Source organism: Grammomys surdaster, unplaced genomic scaffold (assembly GCF_004785775.1).
Source record: "Grammomys surdaster isolate TR1022 unplaced genomic scaffold, NIH_TR_1.0 369, whole genome shotgun sequence".
Classification (NCBI taxonomy): Eukaryota; Metazoa; Chordata; class Mammalia; order Rodentia; family Muridae; genus Grammomys; species Grammomys surdaster.
Window position 1 is genome coordinate 2,563,733 of NW_021604788.1, and position 21,226 is coordinate 2,584,958.

The 21,226-nt window shown below is 35.2% G+C and overlaps 1 pseudogene; it reads right to left on the bottom strand.

The window, feature by feature from the left end:
- Positions 1-9,174: 9,174 nt before the first annotated feature.
- On the bottom strand, positions 9,175-13,268 carry LOC114631935 (annotated as a pseudogene).
- Positions 13,269-21,226: the final 7,958 nt, after the last annotated feature.

Consider the following 21,226-nt stretch of genomic DNA (forward strand, 5'->3'; position numbering starts at 1 on the left):
TATCCTTTTTTCATAATTGTAGTAATCAACATGAAAAATATCCTTAATTGGTGAGCATCTCACTCATCAGAGATTGTCATGCACTTTCAAAGCTTTCTTTATACTCACACAATTCATCATATTCTACACTTTTCAACCCATCAAATCAAATGAACTGTGCCCAGTTCCTTTCTGAAATGGAAATGAATCAAAATTGAAACATTTAGTAGTTGAACAACAGGCTAATGGACTTACCAGCTGCACTGGTTAATTTTGTGTGTCAACTTGACACAAGCTACAGTCATCAGAGAGGATGTAGCCTCAGTTGAGGAAATAACTACATGAGATCTAGCTGTAAGGCATTTTCTCACTTAGGGATCAATGGAGGACGGCCTAGACCATGGTGAGTAGTGCTATTCCTGGGCTGGTGGTCCTGGTTTCTATAAGAAAGCAGGCTGAGAAAGCAATGATGAGCAATCCAGAAAGCTACACCCTTCATGGCCTCTACATTAGCTCCTACATCCAGAAGCATGCTCTCTTTCAGTTCACTTCTTTTAGTGATGAACAGCAATGTAGAAGTGTAAGACAAATAAATTCTTTTCTCCTCAACTTGGTTTTTGGTCATGGTGTTTCATTGAAGCAATTGAAACCCTAAGACACCAACATTATGTTAGCTAAGAACTGGCAGTTTAAGTGCTTTCAGTTTAAGTTCAAATTTGAATCATGTAACAGAAGAATGTCAGACACTGTCAAAGAAGCGTAAGTACATTTTGTAACTCTAAAATGTTTGATTGTACTTGGACTTAAAAAAAAAAACTTGATTTAGTCTCTTTTCATTAGCTAAATAGGTGAAACTATTCGGCTAAATCTTCATTCATTTCACTTAGAAACTTGACCTGGGGATATGATATCAATATAGTTGTGGTTTGCTGAACAAAAAAGATAATGCTGAAAAGAAACCAAGGGCTTTTCTTAGAGAAAAGAAAGAGAGTTTCTGTTTTAGATAATAATTCAGCTAGTGCCCTTCATTTTTGCTAATAGAGGAGCCCTTGACTTCAGCAGTGAATAAAAGAAGAAATCAAATCCCTTACATAGTGAAGTTTGAAGGTAAACATATCTCATAGCAAAGGCCGAGATAAAATTTGTACACATGTACAGACACAATAAATTTAAGTAGTATCATTTCAGACCTTGAAATAAAGGTAAGAATATGAATACTGGTAAAGTATTTTCAAACTCCATCATAACAATACTTACAGGTAAAAATAGGCTGTAGTTCTGGCATAATATTTTAAAAATTATAAGTACTAGCATATATTTATTGCAAAATGATTGAGTTTATTATGACATTGTCATACATGTGTGTAAAGTACTTGGATTGTATTCACCATCTCTCTAGGTTATAACACACAAGGCATTCATCGTTTCAATAGAGTAAGACCCAAGGCATTAAAACTGTACCAATTTGAATATTATTCATGACCTTTGGAGAGTCCACTTTAAAATTCAAAAAATTACCTGAAATAAACTGTCATGAAATGTACAGAAAGATCTACATTTCACTCTGCAAAAATATAGTAGTTGGCATTGATGTATTTAATTCAAATACGCTGTATATTTACCTTATTTTTGTTGGATTAAAATTGTATGATCATAAAAGGAAGACCTCATATAGCATTAGTGGGAATATAAACTAGTCAAACTTCTACATAAATCCATACAGACCCATTTTTTAAAAAAATTGCAAATAGATCTACCATATGACCTAACCGTAACACACCTGGGTATTTACATGAAGGACTAAAACCCAACACATCAGAAAAATAATTGTACATTAATATTAACTGCAACAACATTCAAAATAGCTGAAGCCTACAACCAACCTAGATGTCCAACAATTAAGCAACAAGTGAAGAAACTGTGACATATACACACACGTGGATTTTTTTTAATCATGAAAACTGAAGTTTTTCATTTTCTTTCAAGTGGATGTAACTAGAAATATACATATATATTATTTGTTTTACAAACGACAGTCTCAAAAAGAGAAACATTACAAGTTTATCTTTTTGCAGTTCCTATATTTTATGCAACTACATTAAATCATGTATACATAAGCAAAACGAAAGTAGAATTGTATAGAGAATAAAGGAAAATGAAGGGAGAGGAAATGGAAGGTAAAGAGGAGTGGAGATGTAATATACTCAATAAAAATACAATTTTCACTCTATATGTATAAACTACAAATTAAAAATATAAAATATTATATGTTCATATCTGAAATAGTATAGCAATACCATAAACTATTTGTTATAGAAGTAGCTTTTGAAACTTAATGAGCACTTTAATCTTTATTCCATGAAACATTCTGGGTTCTAGTTTTCTGTAAAATATAACTACTCAGATACTACACACATTTTTATCTGTAATTCTCAGAATGAGTTTTTGGAACTAGTGTGACACAGAACATCTGATAATTATGTGTAGACATAGCATTGCACACTAAAAGTATGTGACATTTAGAGGTTTTAATATTGAAGTGAGATTTTTTTTTTCTTAAACTCTTGTTCAAAACACCTTAAGACTAATCTTAAAATTGTAAGAATTACTCCTGAATCTAAGGAAGAGAAGGGAAAATATTAGGAAGGATAGCCATTAGAAAGCAAACTTTAAACATTTGATGCTGAAGAGTATCCAATAAAGGTGGATTCTTTCCTTCTTTGTTGTATCTAGTTGAGATTGTCTGGAGAAAACTTTTCTTTAGTAAGGAAATCTCTAATATTTGTTGATAAATTTAATTTATGTAATGGGACTATATTGTTTATAGTTACAGATATTCAGAATACATTTCAACATGACAAAAGATATGGATCATTGTGATTCATGTCAATGTTAGTTCATGATGCTGGCAAAACAAATAGTTCTATATGTTGTTGAAACTGCCAAATGTCTTCCCATAATCTTTTATTTAAAGAGAGAAGAATATACTTCTATAGATAACAATCCTGTTCAGTTTTATGTACTTTATATTGACTCTTTGTCTTTCTGACATATTTAATAGTTCCTATTGGAACCATGAGAACTATTAGAGCAATGAGATATTGAATTGGAGATATTGAGTTAGTTAACTACTCTATTTGAATGAATCTTTACAAACTTAGTGTTTTAGAATTTACAGAATCTGGCAGCTATTACAATGAAACACAACCATAGTTTACTTGTGATATGTAAGAGTTTGCATAAATATCATTATAAACAGATAGGAGGCATTGAAATTAACATCTTCACAAAGAACTAATGACTAGGCATAGAATACTATATAAAATGTAGGCTTCCTGTCTTATTCCTAACTCAATTTAAGTTTTTACATTGGCAAACATTCTTTTAATTACATGCAACAAAATGGAAAAGAATAGGCTTTATATGTGCTGATTTGCCCTTGATAATTATTGAGAATTACAAATACTTTCAAACAGTGGAACCACTGCTTGAGGCTGTTTCCCATCACAGTACTTCAGAGGAGTAATTCAAGGGACATGGAGAAAGATGTGACAACTGATATTTCAACCATATACAAGTTACTGGAAGAGAATAACACTGTCCAACCATGAGTAGTTTTAAGTTCACTATCAGAATTGTATCTGTTCAATTCTTTTTTTTTTCTTCTTCAAGCAGTTTATTCAGGAACCTTTGTACAGCAAGCTTCTTCTTCTTTCTCCTCCTCCTCCTTCCCGCACCTCCCTTATACCTTGTGCCTCAGCCTATTGGCGACTGCCACGTTGTTACTGATCATTGGTGCACAAGCATGGCGCGGAATGGCCTGATCGTGCATCATATGCATCATCAGCAACGTAAAGTGTTCAGCCTTATAAGGAAGTTGTTATTCAGGGCAGAACTGCAGACTCACAGTTCCTGGCAATCTTAATGGCGATTCAAGCCATGACCTACAGTTCCCGCTTCTTTGTTTTAGAAGCAACACAGGCCGAGTAGAGGTTTGATCTCCAAGTTTTGGAAAAGGGGACTTTGTGATGACATGATGCCTCACGTTGTTGAGCAGTAAAGCATATATGTCATACCCGTCCCAGTATCTTTTTCATGGAGAAGGGACCTCGGACACCAACCCTTATGCAATCAAACATGCACCTCAAGGCATATGGTACCTTTGCAGTGCTTAGCCTCGCATCCTGTGCGCTATTGGATTTTGCCCTTAGGCTTTGTCAAGATAACTTAGCCACACCTGAGGGGACTGTCCCACCTCAAGGGCTGCAAAGGCCTGAACAACCGTGGTGTTAGCATGATGTTGTTGCACTCTCACAGTGCTAGGCAACTGATGAGACACAGGCACAATGCCAGACCTCCTATGACCGCCCACTCCTTCAGATGATTCATGGCTTCTCATTCTGGGGAGCATACATAGTATTGGTAGAATCCACATCAGAAATTTCATCATCTTCATGCTGAGCCTGTTGTAGAAGTACCCTGGTAAGATGTTCCAGCACCCAAACAGGCTGCTGTTTCTTAAGACTATTATTTTGTACTTTTATCATCATCTACAGTAAACAGTTAAGCAACCTCTAAACATACCCTGTGGCTCTTGCTATTTAAGTATTGTCAAATCTACCAAAATTATTTTCACCACAATTCAAGGTCCACATCCCTTTACCACCCAAATACCACTACTTATGAAAAGATCATTCATTGTCAAGCTTCTGAACCAGATTTGCCCACAAATGGAAAATATTTTGCACCATCTGGTAAATAATGTGATTCTATCCAGGGAGACTATAAATTAATGTGTGAACAGAGAAGGAATATGAAAAAACAGTTCTTTTGTATAGTAAAGAAATAACTGGAAAACATGATTTCTCATGAATTCCCAGGGCGTCAAAATGAAGCACTCCACCAAGGGATTTTCACCTGAGATTTATTTCTTCTATGGTTTTCTGTGTCTACTTTTTCTTCTTCTTCTTCTTCTTCTTCTTCTTCTTCTTCTTCTTCTTCTTCTTCTTCTTCTTCTTCTTCTTCTTCTTCTTCTTCTTCTTCCTCTTCCTCTTCCTCTTCCTCTTCTTCTTCTTCAGAATTCTCCCAGGAGCATTTCAAGAAATTATTTGAATGCACATTCTCATCTCAGACTTTATGTCTATGTTAAGGAATATCTATAGTAGAGATGTGACTATTATGTGGAAATATTGCTCCCTTAAGACAACACTAAGAATGTAAGTTCTTTGCATTTATTAAGTGACCTTTTATTCACTATGTGCTTTGTAATAAGTATCGAGAAACACACATAAAGAGACAATCCATTATATCTGCCTGAAAAGAACAAATGATGTCTTGAACCAAGCAGGTGACAGCAAATGTAACCAAAGTATGATCAGCATATCTAGGCCATTAGGAGATTAAAATGGAAGCAGAATGTGGAAGACATCAATGGTTCAAAATTTCAACATCACAGCCACAGGCTCATATCATCTGGTACAAGTCTCAGATCTTATTCACCTCAGTATCTCATACCATTGCATAAATATACTCAATACATGGTTACAGTTTTGAATTATTTAATCTCAGTAAAAACAATATGTAGAATGAGAAAAAGAGGTGGCGTATTCAGGTGGACAGTAACAAGACAGATTAAGACTGGCACAGAGACTGTGTGATGGGGGAAATAGTCCCCTAATGAAGTTCAGAGCCAAAAATACACTATATTTAGTAGACTCAACATAATAAATAAGTCTGGGTAAGATAAAATTATGTATCATTTATATATGTTGAAGTGATCAAATATACATTTCATATGATTTCACATAATACAATATTTTACAAAATAGAACATTTTAATTTGATCTAGATACATATATATGACATCCGATTCATTTGTATTAGTAAGTTTATTGTAACATTTTAGTGATGTAAAGCTCATATTACAAACATTAGTGGTTACATTTGTATAACTAAATTTATTGCAACATTTTAGTGTTGTAAAGATCTCTGACACAATAAATTATTGATTAAGGCTAGAGAGAGGGTTCAGTGTTGTAAAGTACTGACTACTGTTTCATAAGTCCCAGGTTCTATTCTCAGCACCCATTCAGAGGCTCATAGCCACCAGTAACTTAAGTTCCAGGGACTCCCATTACATCTCTGTCTTTATAGGTACCAGGCATATATGTAGTAGAGTAACATATATCCAGATAAGCATGTAAACACCTCTTTTAAAAATGCTGATTACCTATAGACCTGCTGTTTAACTGCAAATATTATGATGTTCATCCATTAATCTTGTTTGCAATATTGAATGGTAACAACTCGATTCTTCTTTCATCTTTGTCAAATACTGATTCATGTATAATATACTGTTTTTCACCACTCCCATTTAAAATTATAAATTGTTTATTTTTATATTTTCATTAATCATTAATTATATGCATGTATAAAATACCTCTTTTATTATTTTATTATAAAATCATAAAAATCCTGCTTTTATGGGACTTTCTTAATATTTTTCAAGGTTGCTCCAAATACTATTTTAGATAGATTAAATATAGATAAATATGGCCCACAAAGAATGAATAAAAATACAATACATACATATATATATACATATAATCCAACAAACTTATACTCTTTTTAAAAATTTTTTATTGGATATTTTATTTACATTTCAGATGTTATCCCTTTACCCCATTTGCTCCCCTCACCCAGAAACACCCTATCCCATCCCCCATCCTCCTGCTTCTATGAGGATGTGCCCCCACCTACCCCCCACTCCCACCTCCTCACTCTCAAATTCTCCCATACTCAGCATCCAGCCTTCATGGGACCAAGGATCTCCCACCTATGCCAGACAAAGCCACCCTCACCTACATATAAGCTGGAGCCATGGGTCCCACCCTATGTGCTCCTAGGCTGGTGGTTTAGACCCTGGAAGCTCTGGTTGGTTGATATTGTTTCTCTCCTCATAGGGCCACAAACCCTTTCAGCTCATTCAGTCTTCTCTCTAACTCCTCCATTGGGAACCCCTTGATAAGTTCAATGGTTAGCAGTGAGCATCTGCCTTTGAATACGTCAGACTCTGGCAGACTTTTAAGGAAACAGCTATATCAGGCTCCTGTCAGCATGCACTTCCTGACTGCACATGGGATGGATACCCAGGTGGAATGGTCGCCAGATGGTCCCTCCTTCAGTTTCTGTCCCACACTTTGTCTCCATATTTATTCCCTTGAGTATTTTGTTACTCCTTCTAAGAAGAATTGAAGCATCCACACTTTGGACTTCCTTCTTCTTGAGCTTCAGATGGTCTATGAGTTGTATCCAGGGAATTCCAAGCTTTTTTCCTAATATCCACTTATCAGTGAGTACACATCATGTGTGTTCTTTTGGGACTGGGTTACCTCATTCAAGATGATAGTTTCTAGATCCATCCATTTGCCTATGAATTTCATGAAGTCATTGTTTTTAATAGCTGAGTAGTTCTCCATTGTGTAAATGTACCACATTTTCTGTATTCATTCTTCTGTTGAAGGACATTTGGGTTCTTTTTAGCTTCTGGCTATTATAAATATGGCTGCTGTGAACATAGTGGAGCATGTGTCCCTGTTATATGTTGGAGCATCTCCTGGGTATATGCCCAAGAGTGGTATAGCTGGGTTCTGAGGTCCAATTTTCTAACGACCTGCCAGACTGATTTCCAGAGTGGTTGCACCATCTTGCTATCCCACCAACAATGGAGGAGTGTTCCTCTTTCTCTACATCCTGACCAGCATCTACTATCATCTGATAATAATAAAATACCTTTTTTATTATTTTATTGTAAAATCATAAAAATAATCCTGTTTGTATGGGAATTTTTTATTAATGTTGTCTAGAATCAGTATAACTGACCAATGTTAAAACAAGATGCAATATCATCTCATCAGCCTTATTCACTGATGCTATATACTATAGGATTTTCAGAGAAAGATAGGGTACTATGTAAAAATCTTAAGCATTAAAGATGAAGAAAAATGTTTGCTTTTCCAAGTAAAACTAAAAATAATCTTAGTGATAATACCTAAGTAATTAAAGTGAAGAAGTGTAAATTTCCTCCACATCATCTTTTTCTTAAGAAAGCAAAATACTAGGGGCTTGTCACAGAAAGAGTAGGGCAAGAGTTTAGTGATAGCTTAGGGTAAGGAATTAATAGGCTTTGTGTCACAAGACTTTGTGTCATAAGACAATTATATTTAGTTACTGTATTAATAACCATATATATGCATTAAGTAACTATTATATATGTATAATTGACATACATTATTTAATATAGTTTATTCTATATATTGATCACATTATTATTATTTTGGAGCAAAATACACTTAAATTATTAGAGAGTGAATCTGGTCAAGAAAACAAAGTGAATGAAAAAAGTACAAAGATATATTAGTAACACCAAAATAAGATAATGAGAAATAATACTTAAATAAGAAAACAAAGAATCAATATTTAATCAAATTAGCAATATAAGAATAAAATGTGAATGATTATGTCTTACTCTAAAACTATAATTATATTTAAAAATTAAGAAATCATTCTTCTTTTATTTTTTTAAATATGCAGACATCATTTATTTGGTCTATAAGTACAGTATTTTCATTGTTAGAGTTTACAAAACATCAAATATAAATAACCTGAAACTGTAACAAATACACAAAAATTGGCTTTTTCCACAGACAAACCAGGCAGTACAAACTGAAAAACTGAGTAAATTAACATTGTTTTACATTAATATACACAGTGCCAAGTAAAGTTTCAATGCATAGCACTTGACACTTCTGTGAATCTTTCAGGTAAGAGTATGAAAATGATTAGATCTAGGCTAAAAATAACTATTCTCTAGCCAAAAATAAAGGCATAATATTTATACACAGGTGGCACCGTTCCTACCCCACAGTGTTTTCCACTAGGAAATGATAGCTAAGGCTATTTACAGGGAAGGCAACATGCACACCCGTGTTCTTGCAGCTCATCACTGGTCTACCTAGCTTTGCTCAAAGGGTTCCAAATTCTATTCCTATTTCAATACAGCAACAGTCTCTAACAGTCTCAGGAAATGAATGCTTTCACAGGAGCGGGACCACCAAAGCCACCACAGCTTGTGCTTTTCCTCTGCAACAAAGGATGTAACTTTAGGTTCTGACCAGATCAAGGGCAAGAGCTTGCTCAGTCTAATGCTATGACGTCATCCAGATCTTCTGTCTGCTCCAAGTGGGACTTCTTGAAACAGACACCTTCCTTCTCTTCCGGTTTCTGCTTCAAGTCCTGTGGTCCCCACTGCCATCGGCTCTATTTGAAGGGCCTTCTTCATCTGAATCAATTATGAGCACATAGTCTTGCTCTTGTGCTGTGGAGGTAGAAGGCTGGGCACCATCATCATTGCCATTGGTAATGCTCTTGGCAGCATCTTCAGCTTGTTTTGGTCCCACTTTTTCAGGAGTGTCACCAACTACCTCAAATTCAACATCCTTTCCAAGATCCTCACTATGAAGAATGTTGATCAGCAAAGTGTAGTCCTGGAGGAAGTCGTCTGCCTGAAGTCGGCTGCCGTTTCTAATTCCAAAATCAGACAACTTCTTGGGGTTATTAGCTCCTGTCTCTCTCTCTTCTGAAGATATCAGGATCGTGCCTTTCCCATATTCAATTTGGACATCTGGTACCACCATAGCAAACTTTTTTTCACTATCTTATTCTGTAAGGTGAGGACAGTCACTTTGTGAACATTGAGCCACAGTCACCTCTGGCTTGTTGGCACAAACGTAACAGTCGGTGTTGGGAGGATCCAGTGCACAGGACACCAAGAGCATCTTTTTTGGGTTTGGCTGCTTATTCAAAAAAACAGTTCTATACTAGTCTGTTTTTCCAGATAAAATCTTTAATCCTTCCAATGCTATCAAGTTGGCGATCACTGCATTCGTAGTAGCTATAGCAGGAATGATATTCCCTGCCATTGATTTTATATTCAACCTGTTCTTCATATTCATCCTGAAAATGTGCATCCTAAGGTTTGCAGCAGAAGTGACAAAATCCGTTGCAGGTGAGTAATCCTTATCCCAGATGAGCTCAACTCCATCCCCATTCTCGGCTATATGGACTCTCAGAGTCAGGATTCTCTTCGAAAACAGACTTGCATAGCTCTTTACATCCAGAACCTGCTGGTCTTTCAAATTCAACTGGGGCTTATTTTGTTGATCGGCATTGGCTTCTCCTTGACTCTGCACTTCAGCCCAGTACAGTGGAACTGGAAGTTTCCTCTTGTGCCAGAGTTTGTCCATTGTCAACAGACTCCTAATATCATCTTTAAAAAGCTTGGTAAAAAGTTTAACTGGATCATATCCAGTTGATTTAGCCCATTTCTTAGTGGAAATACGCTTAATGTCTCCATCTTCATTAGATGCTTGGGCTCTGGCTTCAGCCTTTGTTGGTTCTCAGGTAGCTTCAGGGTCAGCTCTGTCAGAGGACACTTCTTGATCAGCATCCTCCTCTCCGAACAGCTGGTTGAACAAATACTTGGCCCATATGATGCAATGGATAGGTTCTGAAAGTGTGTTCTGAATCGTACAACCAGGGAACGTTCTCTGGGCGAGGCTTAGGATGACATTAGTAACACTCAGTCACACCCTTCTTGATAGGGGTCACCTGTCTGAGATACCCAGCAGTCCAGCTCTCAATGAGAGGCACGTTAGTGGCCAGACATATCCTATTCACATGGTTTTGTGCAGCCCTATTATCTAATGTGTTCATAACCAATATAAACTGTCGAAAAAACTCCACATTGTAGTCTGGATTCATGATGCTCTCATGGTGAGCCTCAATGTTTGCTTGGGAGTGGAACTGGAGCACACTTTCTTTGGCAACCTGAGTTTTTGGTCTTCCAACATTGTTTCTTTTGAAACAAGAACTGCCTGTTGAGATTGCTGACATCAATAGTGTCCAGATCAATCAGGTCGATGTGGGAAAAAGTGAGCACCAGGTTCTTGAATATCTCACAGCCAATCCCACCCGTGCCAACCACCAGCACCCAGCCCCCAGACACCACCTCAGCCAGCTCCAGGGGCAACTGCACGCAAACCTTTTTTTATATTATACAGCTTTAGTTCTTTAGTTAAGAATATTAAGATGTATAAGGCTTATTTGAGTCTTTATTAGAATGAAAGAAATGAAGATATTGAAGTCTATATTGAAGACTTTTTAAAAATACTTAAGGGAGAAATCTACTGATATTAAAATCTGAATATAGTTTTTAACAATTTTAAAAATAAAACAAAAACAGTGTGAGCTAATTATGGTTTCTAATTCCGATTCAAAGAAGTAAATAAGATATTCTTAAATGTATTATAAAAGCCTTTACACACACATAAAGAACTGCTTATCCAAATAATTAGAATTTGCTCATCATGTTGAAGTTTAGAATAGTACATTTACACTTTGGCAGTGACATAGTCTTTTGGAATTTATAAATGATAAAATTTCCAAAAATATAAGGTAACATGTGGCCTTATTCCCTTCTTCATATTTGCAATCAAGAAATACTGACAATAAAATTGAAATGTTTAGCCAACATCTGCAAGTCAATAGCAAATCTATGAAGAGAGCTTCCTCATCTTAATTCATGAGTCATATTTATGCCATTGATAAATTAATTAAGTATTCCATTCAGTGGTTTATTTAGAATTTCTTTCTAAATATTTATGTAATATCAGTTTATGTAATCTAAAAGGTCAACCATTAGCTTCAAGTAGATAGAAAGTAAGTAGACTGACAACCATCTATTTTAATTACTCATCAACCAGTAGCTGGTTTTGTTTTGTTGAGATTACTGCTTGGATACTTTTCTTCTAAAGCATACCGCTTCACAATAACTATAAAAAGAGTAATCTGGAGAGCTCAAAATATGTACTTTTCTAATCCTACCATTTGGAAGGCAATGGCAGGAGGATCTTTATGATTTTAAGGTCAGCCTAGCTTACATAGTGAGTTCTAGGACAGCCAGATCTACATAGTATTGAAACAACAAACAAAATGAAACAAAACAAAAGAAAAGAAAAATCTAGAATGACTTTGATGTACTATCATTTATGTCAAAATATAAGACAGGAAATACTGAAGTATTAATAGCACATAATTAATCATTCCTGCACAAGAAAATGTAGTCTTAAATGTTTTCAATGAAGATATTACCATTAAAATGTACTCTATGTATGTTTTATTCATAATCATATGGTGGCCATTTTTCTTTTTTTATTTTTATTTTTTATTTTTTATAATTTATTTTTTCTCAAATAGTAATTCATTCACACAGGGTTTATAAACACAGAAAGGCAGGATGTGGGAAAGGGAATGACAATGGAATGTGGTTGTTCAGGGGGAATAGAGATATCTTCAGCACTGGGTATGGGCTAGGTGAAGGTTCAGGGGACAACTCACTATGACTCTGCTTATGACTCGCTTGTCCTTATCTAAGTTGGTATTGTCTGCCAAGGCTACCTATTTACAAGGTCTATGACTACTCAGGCTTGTAAATTTCCACAAAAGCTACCTGTTTACATTAGCTTATAGCCATCTGTTTCAATGTTTTTCCACTGAGACCCAAGACTTGGTGTTAGTATACATGTATGACAGGCCTATTGCTAATTTTAGTGCTATGGCTGATTTTAGGCCTTCAGTGGGTAAGCAGGGCTGCCCCTGACATCTCCTCCCTTCTCTAAGTATAGAAAAGCTGTGGCAATTCTAAACTTGCGAAGGTGGGGATAGAGGCCTGATCTCCAGTATTTGAAGGGGACCTTGTAATGACTCCAGTCCCCCTGTGGTTGTCCAGTGAGGCATGAGGGCCATACCCGTCCCAATGTCTTTTTCCTGGAGAGGGGATACTTTTGACATCAACCCCTATGCAGTCAGGCTTGTCCCTTAGGGAACCCAGATAGATATTTTTATCTTTTATTTATATTCCCTTGCAGTGCTTAGCCTCGTAGCCTAAGCAAGAATTCAGATCACCTGTCAGAGGGGGTTCTGGGTAGCCCCTCTCTGCTTGGTCTAGGGGCAGAAGGTGACCATTTTTCTTATATTCATTTTGAAATTCAAAGGCAAATTCTTCTTCCAGAAGCAACAAAAAAATTTTCTCCAAATCTGCTTTTAATTTTTAAATTTTTAGTTCTTTGTATATTTTAATTGAAAATAATTTTTTATACAATATATTTTCAACATGGTTTTACCTTCAATTCCTCCCAAAATCCTCTAGGGCCCCACCAACCCAACTCCATGCCTCCTTTCTATCTTTCTTTATTAATAAATTAAACAAAAACATTAGAATTTAAAACAAACAAATGAATAAAACAGGAAAAGCACAAGAAACACACACACAGACACACATACACCAAAAACCATAAAAAGACAAAATCTGAGACCATAATATATAAGTAGAAGATCAGTATGATTTTTTAAAGTCCAAATAAAGCAGTATGAAACAAAAAGAAAATCTACAAAATTACCATTGAGTTTACTTTGTGTTAGAAATTTACTGTTGTGCATAGCAACTGCCAGTAAGAAAAAGTTTTATTAACTATCATCTATACTTTTCAACATCTATATAACCTGTGGAATTAGGCTGTTCTCTAAGATGGTTAAATATTTTGTTTTTTCTCTGATGTGTTCAGTTCATAACTAGCATTGGAAGCACTGGTATAATTATCAAAATTTCATGGGCAAATTCATTACTGAGATTCAAATTGTAACTTCAGTGGATGTTCAGATGGAATCTGTATGTAAAAGATATATCTACATCCTCATGCTCATTGACACACTATTCAAAATAACTAACATACAGAAACAGTCTAATTGTCGATCAGCTGCAAAATGGGTAATGCAAATATGGTGTGTAATCACACTTGACTCCTATTTAGTTATAAGAATAAAATAAAAACTTGTCATTCACTGCAATCTTAGTGGACAGAAAATCATTAGGCTAGACACAAATAAACATCTACTACATGATCTCCTCTTAAGTGAAATCTGAAAGTGTTCATCTCTTAGTAAATAGGATGGTAGTTATCAATTTCTAAGGAAAGAATGTATCAGTCAAGAATAGAAAAAAATCTTCAATTGCTTTCTAAGTTGTTAAAGAGGACCATGGATTTCTGGTATGCTACGGCAAGCAAAGTTGATTGTGGGTAAAAGCCAAAAATAGAGAAAATTTTCAGTTGCCAGAAAATATTTTAATAATTTTCATCATAGAAATGATAAATGATATAGAAAATAGTTTAAATGTGTTTTCTCTTATCTAAAAACTACATAATGTTGTGTATTGTGCTTAGAAACATAGACAAAATGCTGATTCCAATCAGAAAACATTCTCCCATACTGTAGCAAATGTAAGAGACTTACTAAAGCTCAAGATGATGACAATAAACAATGGTTGTGGACTCCACCATAAACATGATATTTATATCATCACTTCTAAGATTCAGGGAATATTAGAAAAGATGGAGCAGGAAGTTTGTGAATGCTGGAATGTAGGATAGAGCACTATGAAATGGTTTTCTTCAATTTCACCAGAACTATTGTAATGATTAACTCACAAAAATTTCTTTAACTTGTACTGGGGGTAGAGATTACCAGCCCTAGCAACAATAAGTAAAGTAAATAGGAGAGGTTTCTGACCTGTACTCCTCTTCTGAACTATTGGTGTTGTACTCTGTGAAAGGGTAGAACCAGTGTCTTTAGTTATGAGTCCACTGATGAAACCCAACATGAACAGATATCTCTAAACCAACAGGCACAGAGAAAGTCCTAGTTAATCTCAATGGGCCACAACACAAAATGAGAAGAAATGAAGAGGAGAGATTGGCAGAGAAGATGTTGACAAGAGGAGTAGGCAGGTGGAAGTTTCAGGTGTGTATTCATTGAGTACAGACTCAGAAATATCTGAATAGCTAAAAACTGGTCAAAAATAATAAAAATATGTAGCAGTGGGGGTAGTCACTGAAAAGCACTAGACACCAGAGAAGTAGGATGCTCCCAGGATCTGACGGGAATGACTTTAGCCAAAATACACAGTAAAGGGGAACTAGAACCTATAGAGACCACCTCCAGTAGATTGGCACAGCCCTGAGTTGAGGGATGAAGCCATCTACCCATCTCAAAAATCCCAGAAATGTTCCTGCCCAAAGGAAACACAAAGAAGAAAACATAGATCAGAGAGTGAAGGAAGGCCCATCCAGGGACCACCCCACATGGGGACCCATACTGTCTGCAGACACTAAACCCCTACTGTTGCTGTTGCCAAGAGGTGCTTGCTGAAAGGAACCTAATGTGGCTGCACCTTTGGAGGTTATGCCTGCAATTGATCAATGCAGATGTTTATGCTTGGAGCCAACCATCAGACTAAGTTCAGGACCCTTTTCAGGGAGCTGGAGGAAAGACTGGAGGAGCAGAGGAGGATTACAATTCCATAGGAAGAACAATGTCTGCTGACTGGACCACCCAGTGCTTCCAGGGACTAGACCACCAACCAAAGTGTGTACAGGGAGGAATCCAAGGCTCCAGATACATATGTAGAAGAGGATGGCCTTGTCTGATATCAGTGTGAGGGGAGGCCCTTGGTCCTGTGGAGTCTTGATGCTAAAGCATAGGGGGATGCTGGAGCAGCAGGGAGGGAGAGGGTGGGTGTGTGTGGGAGCACCCTCTTAGAGGAAAAGGGGAGGGCGAGAGGGCAGATTGGAATGAGGGGGTGGTGGAGGGGTAACCGTGAAGTGGAATATCATTTCAGATGTAAACAACTGGAATGACCAAAAACAAAACAAAAAACACTGCCTCATGTTAAAAAGTTACATTATGCCATTGGTGTGCATCGTTTTGTTTTTGTTTTCTACATTCATAAATATAAAAAATAATGAGAACCCTCATATAAAGTGATAATTTAGAAGTAGATACCAAATCTGCACATACTTTGATTCAGAAAATTTTCCTCAAGAACCCATTAAATAAATATACTCAAAATGGGTATGTCACAAATGTACTAAAATCTAAACACTAAGAGGTATACAATAACACACTGTCACATTATAACTGTTGGAACCAGGATCTGAGAGAGAAAAGGCTATAAACATCACTGTTATTTATACAATAGAACACTGTGCAGCCATTAGAAACAATGGAATATGGGCTGACATGAAACAGTGAAAATGACTCATTCATTCACACATTCAGGAAACATTGGAGTTCATACCTAGTTCTTGTCATTAGTGATGCAGCTGTGAACAAGAAAACATCCTGGCTTTATAGTTTTAATACATAGTGAAAAAAGTATACACTAAACTAAAAACCAAATGTATATTTTATGATTCATGATGCAATGTAGTGACAGATATTATGAAGAAAAATAGACTCAAAAGTATACATTTCTCATTCAAAAGAAGTAGAATGTTTGGTCACTCTAGTCTTATCTGTTTTAAAAGTAAGTACAATATACACAAATAACCACATGTTTAAATATAGTTAAAAATCATTTGTGAAGGATCCTTAAGGCTTCAGTGAGGGATACTGAGAAAATAAATTGTGACATAAAATATTAAAGAATAAGTATTATAAAAATTGTCAACAATATGTAGCATTAATGCTTACCACATTCAAACAGATCTTTGCAAAGTGGTGCTATGTACACAGGACTTATTGTTCATTGCTCATTTTAAAAAGGTTTTACTACATTTAACATAATAAAATGTCAGATTGTTACATTGGCTTTTAAATTCCATTTGAATTTACCCTGCCTACCTGTTTGCTCATTGTTTCCATTCCACCATTCACATGATACTATCACTCTTGAGTCCACATATACTATATTCTCTCTGGGATAAACAGCTACTGGCTCAGTTGAATTAATGCAAAACCCCATTCTACTTAACTAATATCCTGAAGTTAGTAGTAGTTTGATGTTTTTCTCGACTGAGATAGAAATGACAAATTGAAAGCATGCCTATACGCTCTTTCCTGTACCAAGCAATTTTTCTGTATTTCTATGCACATTTACCTAAAAGTTCCTTAGATATGGGCATATTTATCATTTTATAAGGACACTTAATATATTAAAGAAAAAAAATCTAACAAAATATCAAATTTAATATCCAGATCAAATGGTAGCAATTCACTAACTACATGAATCTAACAAGGTTATATCTCTTCATAAAATATCTCATTGTATACCATAAATTATTTTTACATGAAATAGATCTATTACCTTATCTTTCCTTCACATATTTCTGAAAAACATGCCTTCAGAGAAATGTATATGTGATTTTCAAACCTTTATTGGGAAAATTTAAGTTCATATAGCATGAGAGAACAAATATAATAAAAATTCTTTAAGAATAAAATAAATTTTGAATTCTACCTAATTATTTAATGTATGCCAGAAGTCTTTATGATTGATTGCTGAAATTGAAGATGTATTAGGAACAATACAAAACTAATGAAAATTAATATTTATTTAAATTTCTTTTTCTATGTTTTTGCTCTATACTAGAAATAAGAATGTCATTATTATTACTAACATACTAGCCAAGAAACTATCCAAGAAATTTACGTATAACAATATTTTTAAATTATTGTATATGCTATCATTTTTATTTTAAAATTTAGTAATTCTTCATTTTATTCTGTTCATAAGTTGCCCTAAATTATATTACAACAAGTAGCAGAGACTGAATTCACATAGATTGGTAAAATATGGGCAAGTCACACCTAATGAAAAAAATGGTATGTGGAACCTTGGAATAAAGATATAGAAAGAATATTAGCAGAAATGATAAATAACAGAATAAAGGTAATTTGGGTTTGAGGTTGAGTGGGGATGTTAAAACTGTTATGAAGTACTTTATGTAAATCTTATATTTTTGTGTAAAATGACTTTGCTTCTTTTATTTATTTAAGACTTCACATTTAGAGGCAGGTGTATTGTGTATGGTTTAAAAAGTGACTCTTTTTTTTTTCAAATATATTCCAAAGAGCATTCCTGTCCTCTGCTTTACTTGTATGAACATGAATAGATTTACTCTAAAATTGCTTGTCACTATAATTATTAGAATTATATTTCTACTATGGAATGATCTACGTCAAAGATGAAATATAAAGTTATAAAATGGACTCACAAATACACAATACACCTAAGTGTGAAGGAGGCAACCTGATAAAATAAAACTTGAGGTGCCAAGAGCCTTTGCAAAAGTATACACATTTTTTTAAAAATTTTTACTGCTTATGTTTGTATTTATTCTAATTTTTTAGTCATAAATATTGTTTAGAGTAGACATTTTAAGCAAATAACATGATTTAGTCTCATAATGAGATCTGTTAAGTGGGCTGTTTTGTGTAGAGCTTTCTGACAAAGTTAGATTCTGAAATTATTATGGTTTTCTAAATATTTATTTTTATTCTTTGATTGTGTGTATGTACATACATGCATGTATGTTCACATGTCAGTGCAGGTGTCCGTGGAATACATAAAGAGAGCATCAGATGCCATGGAGCTAGAATTTCAGGTAGTTGTGAGCTACCTGGGCTGGAGATTATCAATTCAGAGTCAGTGTTCTAATGGGTAGAAGACTAGAATTTTTAAATTGATTTGTGAGCTCTGAAATCAAACAGATTAACAATAAATTAGCTCTCTGTGTTTGCCACTCATAAATTAGGTACGTTTGAAAAGCTCTTACTGTTTTCATCCTCAATATCATCTAAAATAAATGTGTACCCATATCTTTTTTTTCTCAATAAAATATGTATATAGCAAAGTAGAATGCTTTGCATGTAGTAAAAGTATAGTTAAAAACAGCATTAAGTATTATTGTCCTGTCTATAATTAAGAAAATAATTAATACTATAGAATAGTACTGCTATAATGAAAGTAACGCTATAATGCATACAGAGTACACATTCTTGTGAATAGGAACACATAAAGAAAATTCTTCATGTTACTTTAAGTGGTACACTACTACTATTCAAGTTTCAAATACTACATTTTAAAATTGACATTTTAACCTACATATAAATACTTTTGCAAAATTTTGCAATATAAATGTAGAGGAGCTTGAGGAAAAGAAGGTCCAGCGATGAGCCCAAAGTGGGATCCAGCTCAAGGGTAGGCCCCAAGGCCTGACACTATTGCTGAGGGAATGGAGCACTTACAAAAAGGGACCTATCATGACTGCCCCCCAAAAGACCTAACAAGCAGCTGAAAGAGTCAGATGCAGATATTTACACCCAACCAATGGACAGAAGCTACTGACCCCTGTGGTTGATTTAGGGGAAATCTGGAAGAACCTGAGGAGGAAGGCAATCCTGTAGGAGAACCAGCAGTCTTAACTCACCTGAACCCCAGAGATCTCTCAGAGACTGGACCACCAACCAGGCAGCATACACCAGCTGATATGAAGCCCCCAATACATATACAGCAGAGGACTGCCAGGTGTGAGTTTAGTCAGAGAAGATGTACCTAACCCTTAAGAGACTGGAGGTTCCAAGGAGTTTAGAGGTCTGGTGGAGTAGAGGGGTGGGGACATCCTCGTGGAGACAGGGAGGCAAGGAAGAGGTATGAGATGTGGAACAGTCTGAGGGTGGACCGGGAAGGGTATAAAATATGGAGTTTAAAATAAATAAATAATTAAAAGATTTAAAAAAACAAGGCACTTAATGCTAATATATAAAAAATTAAATTGTAAGACATGAAGTGCCATGATAGACCACAGGAAAGACAGAATCTGTCTGTTAAGCCTTGAAGAAATGCTGTTCATTTTTTAGCTATATTCCTAACACAATGACAGTTTACCTGAGGTATTTCCAGAAGCCATATTTTCATGTGATTATATATTCACTGTATTTGTTAATTTAAAATAGCAACAATTTAGTCTGTCACACCTGTAATTCTAGTACTAGTGAGTCTGAGATAAGATATTGCCGTAAGATTGAGGCCAGTATATGTGACATTGTGAATTCTGGGACAGCTTAAACTACAGAGTGAGACTCTTATCTCAAAATTCCCAAATAAATAAGTGAATCAACACTTATTGCAATAATTTAAATAAAAAGCCTTTATACAAGTGCATTGTATGAAGAAAATAATTTAAAGCATATAAGCATGAAGCAATTATGATCAAAAGGTCATGAAGATTAATTTACTTTTTCTCTTAAATGTTAAGTCTTTTAAACAAAAGGCCTCCAGATTATTAAAGCATATTTTGTCATGTGCAATAGCAAATCCTTCTAAGAAACTATCATTGTGGGGTTGACTCTTGAATCTCTCTTTAAATAGACTCCATAGGGAAGCCTAGATAAGGAATACAATGGAAGAGAAGACATTTGGAGTCAGTTGGAAAGCACTGAGTCTTTTAAATGCAGTAACTCTTTTTAGTATAGAATTAATAATATCCCCAAAACGAGATTTCTACAACTAAATCTGGCATTACCATTTTACCAGGTCAGATGAGGTTGAGGAGGGCAGTACTGCATGTGCTATGAAGAGTTTGAAATTATTTTCTTTAAAAAATATACACAATATCTCTTCACCTGACCTAACCCTTGAGATTTAAGTAAAAGCTGAATGGCAGTTCTTTTAAGGTAAAAGTTTCCAGCAAATAGACTGAGGTCACAGTTTTGTACTCATGTGACTGACAGTAAGCCTGTCTATAAGTAACTTTATAGAGGTGATAAAAATATGCAATGGCTAGGTTAAAGAAATTGCACTCCATCAACTTTTAATATTGTGTGTTGTGCTGTTTTCCAATAGAATATTCTCCCTCATAATCATAAGCCTCAACATGAATGTATTGGTCTTTTCTTTATAGATTAAATTTTCTAATTGTTTGGTTTCATGGGTTATGTGTGTGTGTGTGTGTGTGTGTGTGTTTGTGGTTTATGGGTTGTGTGTGTGTGTTAAACTCTTTTTCCTTGTTTTTTTTCTGTTTAGTTAGTTGTTTTGTTTTTTTATTTGTATGTTTGTTGTCCAGTGAGAGAGAAAAAATAAGATGTGGAGTTCCTTGGGCGAGGAGGATCTGAGGAGAGAACCTGTGATCAAAAGTATTGTATGAATTATATTAAAATTAAAAGGTGAGCAGGCACTTCTATTAATAAAAGAATGGGGAGAAAACAAATTGCAAAGAAAAGAGGGATACTAAACCTACCGATTTTCATGGTGTCCTTGTGTATGGCATACCTGCCACATAGACACATATGG